The following is a 7434-nucleotide window of genomic DNA, read 5'->3' on the forward strand; positions in this document are numbered from 1 at the left end:
ATTAAGGTGTGGAGCTCTGCTGTTCCTCAAAGATTAATGCAAAGTACTACTGTTTTCTATTCAATTCTTCTTATTTCGCTTCTAAGATATCCATTCGCACCCAAGAACGTGATGAAGGTGATGATTATGTGTGACGCTCATCATCCTTCTCCCTTATGAACGCGTGCCTGACAAACACTTCCGTTCTACATGAATTAAGCTAGAATGAATATCTCTTAGATCTCCTAACCAGAATCTTCGTGGCGTAAGCTAGAATGATGGCGGCATTCAAGAGAATCCGGAAGGTCTAAACCTTGTCTGTGGTATTCCGAGTAGGATTCAATGATTGAATGACTGTGACGAGCTCCTAACTCGCGATTGCAGGGCGTTAGTGACAAACGCAAAAGGATAGTAAATCCTATTCCAGCATGATCGAGAACCGATAGATGAATAGCCGTGCCGTGACAGGGTGCGTGAGCATATTATTCACTGAGAGGATAAGATGAAGCCATTGACAAGGGTGATGCCTCCAGACGATTAGCTGTGCCGTGACAGGGCATTGGATCATTTTCCCGAGAGATGACCGAAAGTAGCCATTGACAGTGGTGATGTATCACATAAAGCCAGCCATGGAAAGGAGTAAGACTGATTGGATGAAGATAGCAGGAAAGCAGAGGTTCAGAGGAACGAAAAGCATCTCCATTCGCTTATCTGAAATTCCTACCAATGAATTACATAAGTATCTCTATCCCTATTTTATTATTTAGTATTCGAAAACACCATTATCACTTTATATCTACCTGACTGAGATTTACAAGGTGACCATAGCTTGCTTCATACCAACAATCTCCGTGGGATTCGACCCTTACTCACGTAAGGTATTACTTGGACGACCCAATGCACTTGCTGGTTAGTTGTATCGAAGTTGTGACAATTATGAATTAAGATCAGAGCACCAAGCTTTGGAGCCATTACCAGGATTTGTTCGAGCCTGGAGATCACAATTTCGTGCACCACTTACTCTTCAGTAACATCCTCATTCTCTTCAGAAGAGGAATACTCATCAGAGCTCATGAATGGCATAAGGAGGTTCAATGGAATCTCTATGGTCTCTAGATGAGTCTCAGATTCCTTAGGTTCCTCAAAGTGAAACTCCTTATTGATCACTGGTCGTCCCAGGAGGTCTTCCTCACTGGGATTCACGCCCTCAACCTCCCTTACAGGTTCGGCCATGGTAATTAATTCAATGGCCTTGCACTCTCCTTTTGGATTTTCTTCTGTATTACTTGGGAGAGTACTAGGAGGGATTTCAGTGATCCTTTTACTCAGCTGGCCCACTTGTGCCTCCAAATTTCTAATGGAGGACCTTGTTTCATTCATGAAACTTACAGTGGCCTTAGATAGATTAGAGACTAAGTTTGCTAAATTAGATGTATTTTGTTCAGAGTTCTCTGTCTGTTGCTGAGTGGATGATGGAAAAGGCTTGCTATTGCTAAACCTGTTTCTTCCACCATTATTAAAGCCTTATTGAGGCTTTTGTTGATCCTTCCATGAGAAATTTGGATGATTTCTCCATGATGGGTTATAGGTGTTTCCATAAGGTTCATCCATATAATTCACCTCAGCTATTGCAGGGTTCTTTGGATCATAGGCCTCTTCTTCAGAAGGTGCCTTTTGAGTACTGTTGGATGCAGCTTGCATTCCATTCAGACTCTGAGAAATCATATTGACTTGCTGAGTCAATATTTTGTTCTGAGCTAATATGGCATTCAGAGTATCAATTTCAAGAACTCCCTTCTTCATAGGCGTCCCATTACTCACAGGATTCCTCTCAGAAGTGTACATGAACTGGTTATTAGCAACTATGTCAATGAGTTTTTGAGCTTCTGCATGCATTTTCTTTAGGTGAATAGATCCACCTGCAGAAGTATCCAATGACATCTTTGCCAATTCAGACAGACCATCATAGAATATATCCAGGATGGTCCATTCTGAAAGCATGTCAGAAGGACACTTTTTGGTCAGTCCTTTGTATCTCTCCCAAGCTTCATAGAGGGATTCACCTTCTTTCTGTCTGAAGGTCTGAACATCCACTCTAAGCTTACTCAGCTTTTGAGGAGGAAAGAACTTGGCTAAGAAAGCCTTGACCAGCTTATCTCAAGAGTTCAGGCTATCCTTAGGTTGAGAGTCCAACCATACTCTAGCTCTGTCTCTTACAGCAAAAGGGAAAAGCATGAGCCTGTAGACTTCAGGATCTACTCCATTAGTCTTTACAGTATCACAGATATGCAAGAATTCAGTTAAGAACTGAAAAGGATCTTCAGATAGAAGTCCATGGAACTTGCAGTTCTGCTGCACCAGAGAAACTAGCTGAGGTTTCAGCTCAAAATTGTTTGCTCGGATGGTAGGGATGGAGATGCTTCTTTCATGTAAATTGTAATTTGGTGCAGTAAAGTCACCAAGCATTCTCCTTGCATTATTGTTGTTGGGTTTGGCTTCCATCTCCTTTACTTGTTTGAAATTTTCAATAAGGTTATCTCTGGATTGTTGTAATTTAGCTTCTCTTAGTTTCATCTTCAGAGTCCTTTCAGGTTCTGGATCAGCTTCAACAAGAATGCCTTTTTCCTTGTTCCTGCTCATAAGAAAGAGAAGAGAACAAGAAAAGAAGAGGAATCCTCTATGTCACAGTAAAGAGGTTCCTTATTGTTAGTAGTAGAAGAAAAGGAATAGGGGTGAAGAAGAATGAAGAATCCAAACACAAGGGTAAGGATAGGAGTAGTGATGTGAGATGAAGAGAAGTGTTAGTAGATGAATAAATAATTAGAAGGAGGTGAGGGAGAAGGTGAATTTTCGAAAATTATTTTTGAAAAAGGGTTAGTGATTTTCGAAAATAGTTTTTGAAAAAGGTTAGTAATTTTCGAAAATTAAAATCAAAATTAAATTAATTAGTTAATTAAAAAGAATTTTTGAAAAAGAGGGAAGATATTTTCGAAAATTAGAGAGAGAGAGTTAGTTAGGTAGTTTTGAAAAAGATAAGAAACCAACAAAAAGTTAGTTAGTTAGTTGAAACAAATTTGAAAATCAATTTTGAAAAGATAAGAAGATAAGAAGTTAGAAAAGATATTTTAAAATCAAATTTTTTTGAAAAAGATATGATAAGAAGATATTTTTGAAAAGATATGATTGAAATTAGTTTTGAAAAAGATTTGATTTTTAAAATCACAATTAATGACTTGATTCGCAAGAAATCACAAGATATGATTCTAGAACTCAAAGTTTGAATCTTTCTTAACAAGCAAGTAACAAACTTGAAATTTTTGAATCAAAACATTAATTGATGATGTTATTTTCGAAAATTATGTGATAGAATGAAGAAAAAGATTTTTGAAAAATATTTTAAAAATTTTCGAAAATAACTAAGAAAAATGAAAAAGATTTGATTTTTGAAAAAGATTTTGAAAAAGATAAGATTTTTAAATTGAAAATTTGATTTGACTCATAAAAACAACTAGATTTTAAAAATTTTTGAAAAAGTCAACTCAAATTTTCGAATTTGATGAGAGAAAAAGGGAAAGATATTTTTTTTTATTTTTGAATTTTTAATGATGAGAGAGACAAACATGAAAAAGATGCAATGCATGAAGATTTTGGATAAAAACAATGAATGCATGCAAGAACACTATGAGTGTCAAGATGAACACCAAGAACACTTTGAATGTCAAGATGAACATCAAGAACTTATTTTTGAAAATTTTTATATGCAAAGAAAACATGCAAGACAGCAAACTTAGAAATCTTTCATGTTTAGACACTATGAATGCAAAAATGCACATGAAAAACACCATACAACACAAAACAAGAAAACATCAAGATCAAACAAGAAGACTTACCAAGAACAACTTGAAGATCATGAAGAACACTATGAATGAATGAATTTTTCGAAAAATGCAAGATGAATATGCAATTGACACCAAACTTTCAACTTGACTCAAGACTCAAACAAGAAACATGAAATATTTTTTATTTTTTTATGATTTTATGATTTTTTTGTGTTTTCTTTTAATTTTTTTCGAAAATCATTTTGAAAAAGAAAAATAAGGATTCCAAAATTTTTAATATGAATTCCAGGAATCTTATGCTCTTTAGTCTAAAGCTCCAATCAAAGGGTCAGGCATGGCTTAACAGCCAGCCAAGCTTTAGTATGTAACTCAGACATGACACGCCTAACATGCCCTATTCAAAAGAATTAGACATGGCTTTACAGCCAGCCAGGCTTCAACATGCTTTATGAAACACTAGAATTCATTCTTAAAAATTCTGAAGAAAAATATATTTTTGAAAACATTTTTATTTTAAAAAATTTTTTCGAAAACAAAGGAGAAATTTTTGAAAGATTTTTTTTCTTTTTTTTGAAAAATTTTTGAAAACTTTTTGAAAAGAAAACGAAAAGAAAGTTACCCAATCTGAGCAACAAGATGAACCGTCAGTTGTCCAAACTCGAACAATCCCTGGAAACGGCGCCAAAAACTTGGTGCACGAAATTGTGATCTCAGGCAACGGCGCTAAAAACTCTGTACGCACGTCTTAGTAAAATATTTTTCATTCACAACTTCGATACAACTAACCAGCAAGTGCACTGAGTCATCCAAGTAATAAACCTTACGTGAGTAAGGGTCGATCCCACAGAGATTGTTGGTATGAAGCAAGCTATGGTCATCTTGTAAATCTCAGTCAGGAGGATAATAATTGATTATGGAGTTTTCAAAAATATATAATAAATAAACAGAAAATAAGGATAGAAATACTTATGTATATCATTGGTGAGAATTTCAGATAAAGGTATAGAGATGCGTTTGTTCCTTTGAATCTCTGCTTTCCTGCTATCTTCATCCAATCAGTCTTACTCCTTTCCATGGCTGGCTTTATGTAAGGGCATCACCGTTGTCAATGGCTACATCCCATCCTCTTGTGAAAATGGTCCAAATGCTCTGTCACAGCACGGCTAATCATCTGAGGTTCTCGATCATGCTGGAATAGGATTCACCCTCTTTTTGCGTCTGTCACTATGCCCAGCACTCGCGAGTTTGAAGTTCGTCACAGTCATTCAATCCTAGAGTCCTACTTGGAATACCACAGACAAGGTTTAGACTTTCTAGACTCTCATGAATGCCGCCATCAATCTAGCTTACACCATGAAGATTCTGATTAAGAGATCAAAGAGATACTCATTCAATCTAAGGTAGAACGAAAGTGGTTGTCAGGCACGCGTTCATAGGGAATGATGATGATTGTCACGTTTATCACATTCAGGTTGAAGTGTGAATGAATATCTTAGAAGCGGAATAAGTTGAATTGAATAGAAAAACAGTAGTACTTTGTATTAATTCATGAGGAACAGCAGAGCTCCACACCTTAATCTATGGAGTGTAGAAACTCTACCGTTGAAAATACATAAGTGATAATGGAGTTCATTGGTCTCGGCCCCAGAGGGGAACCGGAGTAACCAAGACTGCGAATACAATGATAAAAAGTTCTATTTATACTAAACTAGTCACTAGGGTTTACAGAAGTAAGTAATTGATGCATAAATCCACTTCCGGGGCCCACTTGGTGTGTGCTTGGGCTGAGCTTTAGCTTTCCACATGCAGAGACTCTTTCTGGAGTTGAACGCCAGGTTGTAACATATTTCTGGCGTTCAACTCTGGTTTGTGACATCTTTCTGGCGTTTAACTCCAGATAGCAGCGTAGAACTGGCGTTCAACGCCCATTTGCATCCTTTAAACTCGGCCAAAGTATGGACTATTATATATTTCTGGAAATCCCTGAATGTCTACTTTCTAACGCAATTCGAAGCGCGCCATTTTGAGTTCTGTAGCTCCAGAAAATCCACTTTGAGTTCAGGGAGGTCAGAATCCAACAGCATCAGCAGTCCTTCTTCAATCTCTGAATCTGATTTTTGCTCAAGTCCCTCAATTTCAGTCAGAAAATATCTGAAATCACAGAAAAACACACAAACTCATAGTAAAGTCCAGAAATGTGAATTTAACATAAAAACTAATGAAAACATCCCTAAAAGTAACTAGATTCTACTAAAAACATACTAAAAATAATGCCAAAAAGCGTATAAATTATCCGCTCATCAGTTTGGCACGAAGTTGGGCGAAATGGGCTGAAAACGCTAACGGGTTGGATTGGGCCCAAGCCCAACATATATAAGGGTTCATTAATGAACCCAATCACTCATAATACACTCAAACACACCCACACATTGCTAAAGAGAAGAAGAAGAAGAGAAACCCCAAGAGCACTATTCATCCTCTTCTTCTCTAGCTAATATCTTGAGCTACGGTGCTCCAATTTACGTGCCGTCAGTGGCTACGCATTCCTTGTGAAGAGCTCTACAAAATCCACCTAAGAAACTGGTAAGAAAAGCTCAAATCCCTCTCAGTTCTTCTCCTCAAAATTTTGGGTATCTAGGGCTTGGGATTAAGTGAGTTTTTGTGATTCTTGGTGTTTAGGTTCACTCTAATCCTTGCATAGCTTTAGGTTTTGACATCCAAATCTGTTGGGAAAGGTAAGAGGCTTTGAACTCTTGTGAACTTTTGATTTATGTTGAGCCCTAGGTTGATTTTGTGGTGATTTATATGTATATAGCTTGATTATTGTGAGTTTGGAGCTTGTTGGTGCTTATTGGAGTTACATTGGTGGTTGAATTTTGGTTGAAAACTCATTTGGTTCATATTGGGAATCGGCCAAGGTATGGTTTTGGTTTCCTCTATGTAGTATATAATATTCATGGACACTTAGGCTAGTGACCCATAGGATAGGATTGAATTTGAATGGTTGATGAATTGTTGGATGTTATTCTATGATGATGTTTGATGAAATGATGATTTTTGAGTTGATATTGATGATTGATAGTGATGTGATAAGGATGAATGATTTGTGGAGTGGAGGAGTGAATTGTGTTGATGAATGGAAAATTAATGTTGATTGATTGGTAATTGATGAGCGGATAATTTATACGCTTTTTAGCATTGTTTTTAGTATGTTTTAGTAGGATCTAGTACTTTTAGGGATGTTTTTATTAGTTTTTATGTCAAATTCACATTTCTGGACTTTACTATGAGTTTGTGTATTTTTCTGTGATTTCAGGTATTTTCTGGCTGAAATTGAGGGACTTGAGCAAAAATCAGATTCAGAGGTTGAAGAAGGACTACTGATGCTGTTGGATTCTGACCTCCCTGCACTCAAAGTGGATTTTCTGGAGCTACAGAACTCCAAATGGCACGCTCTCAATGGCGTTGGAAAGTATACATCCAGGGCTTTCCAGCAATTTATAATAGTCTATACTTTGCCCGAGTTTAGACGACGCAAAAGGGCGTTGAACGCCAGTTCTACGCTGCAGTCTGGAGTTAAACGCCAGAAACACATCACAAACCAGAGTTGAACGCC

At 37.0% G+C, this 7434-nt stretch overlaps 1 non-coding gene across 1 annotated transcript; it reads left to right on the forward strand.

Moving 5' to 3' along the window:
• Nucleotides 1-1974: 1974 nt before the first annotated feature.
• On the forward strand, nt 1975-2082 carry LOC112760274 (small nucleolar RNA R71). Its single transcript, XR_003180723.1, has one exon. It is a non-coding gene; the product is annotated as a small nucleolar RNA R71 (small nucleolar RNA).
• Nucleotides 2083-7434: the final 5352 nt, after the last annotated feature.

The sequence above is a fragment of the Arachis hypogaea genome, chromosome 16 (assembly GCF_003086295.3).
Source record: "Arachis hypogaea cultivar Tifrunner chromosome 16, arahy.Tifrunner.gnm2.J5K5, whole genome shotgun sequence".
Lineage (NCBI taxonomy): Eukaryota > Viridiplantae > Streptophyta > Magnoliopsida > Fabales > Fabaceae > Arachis > Arachis hypogaea.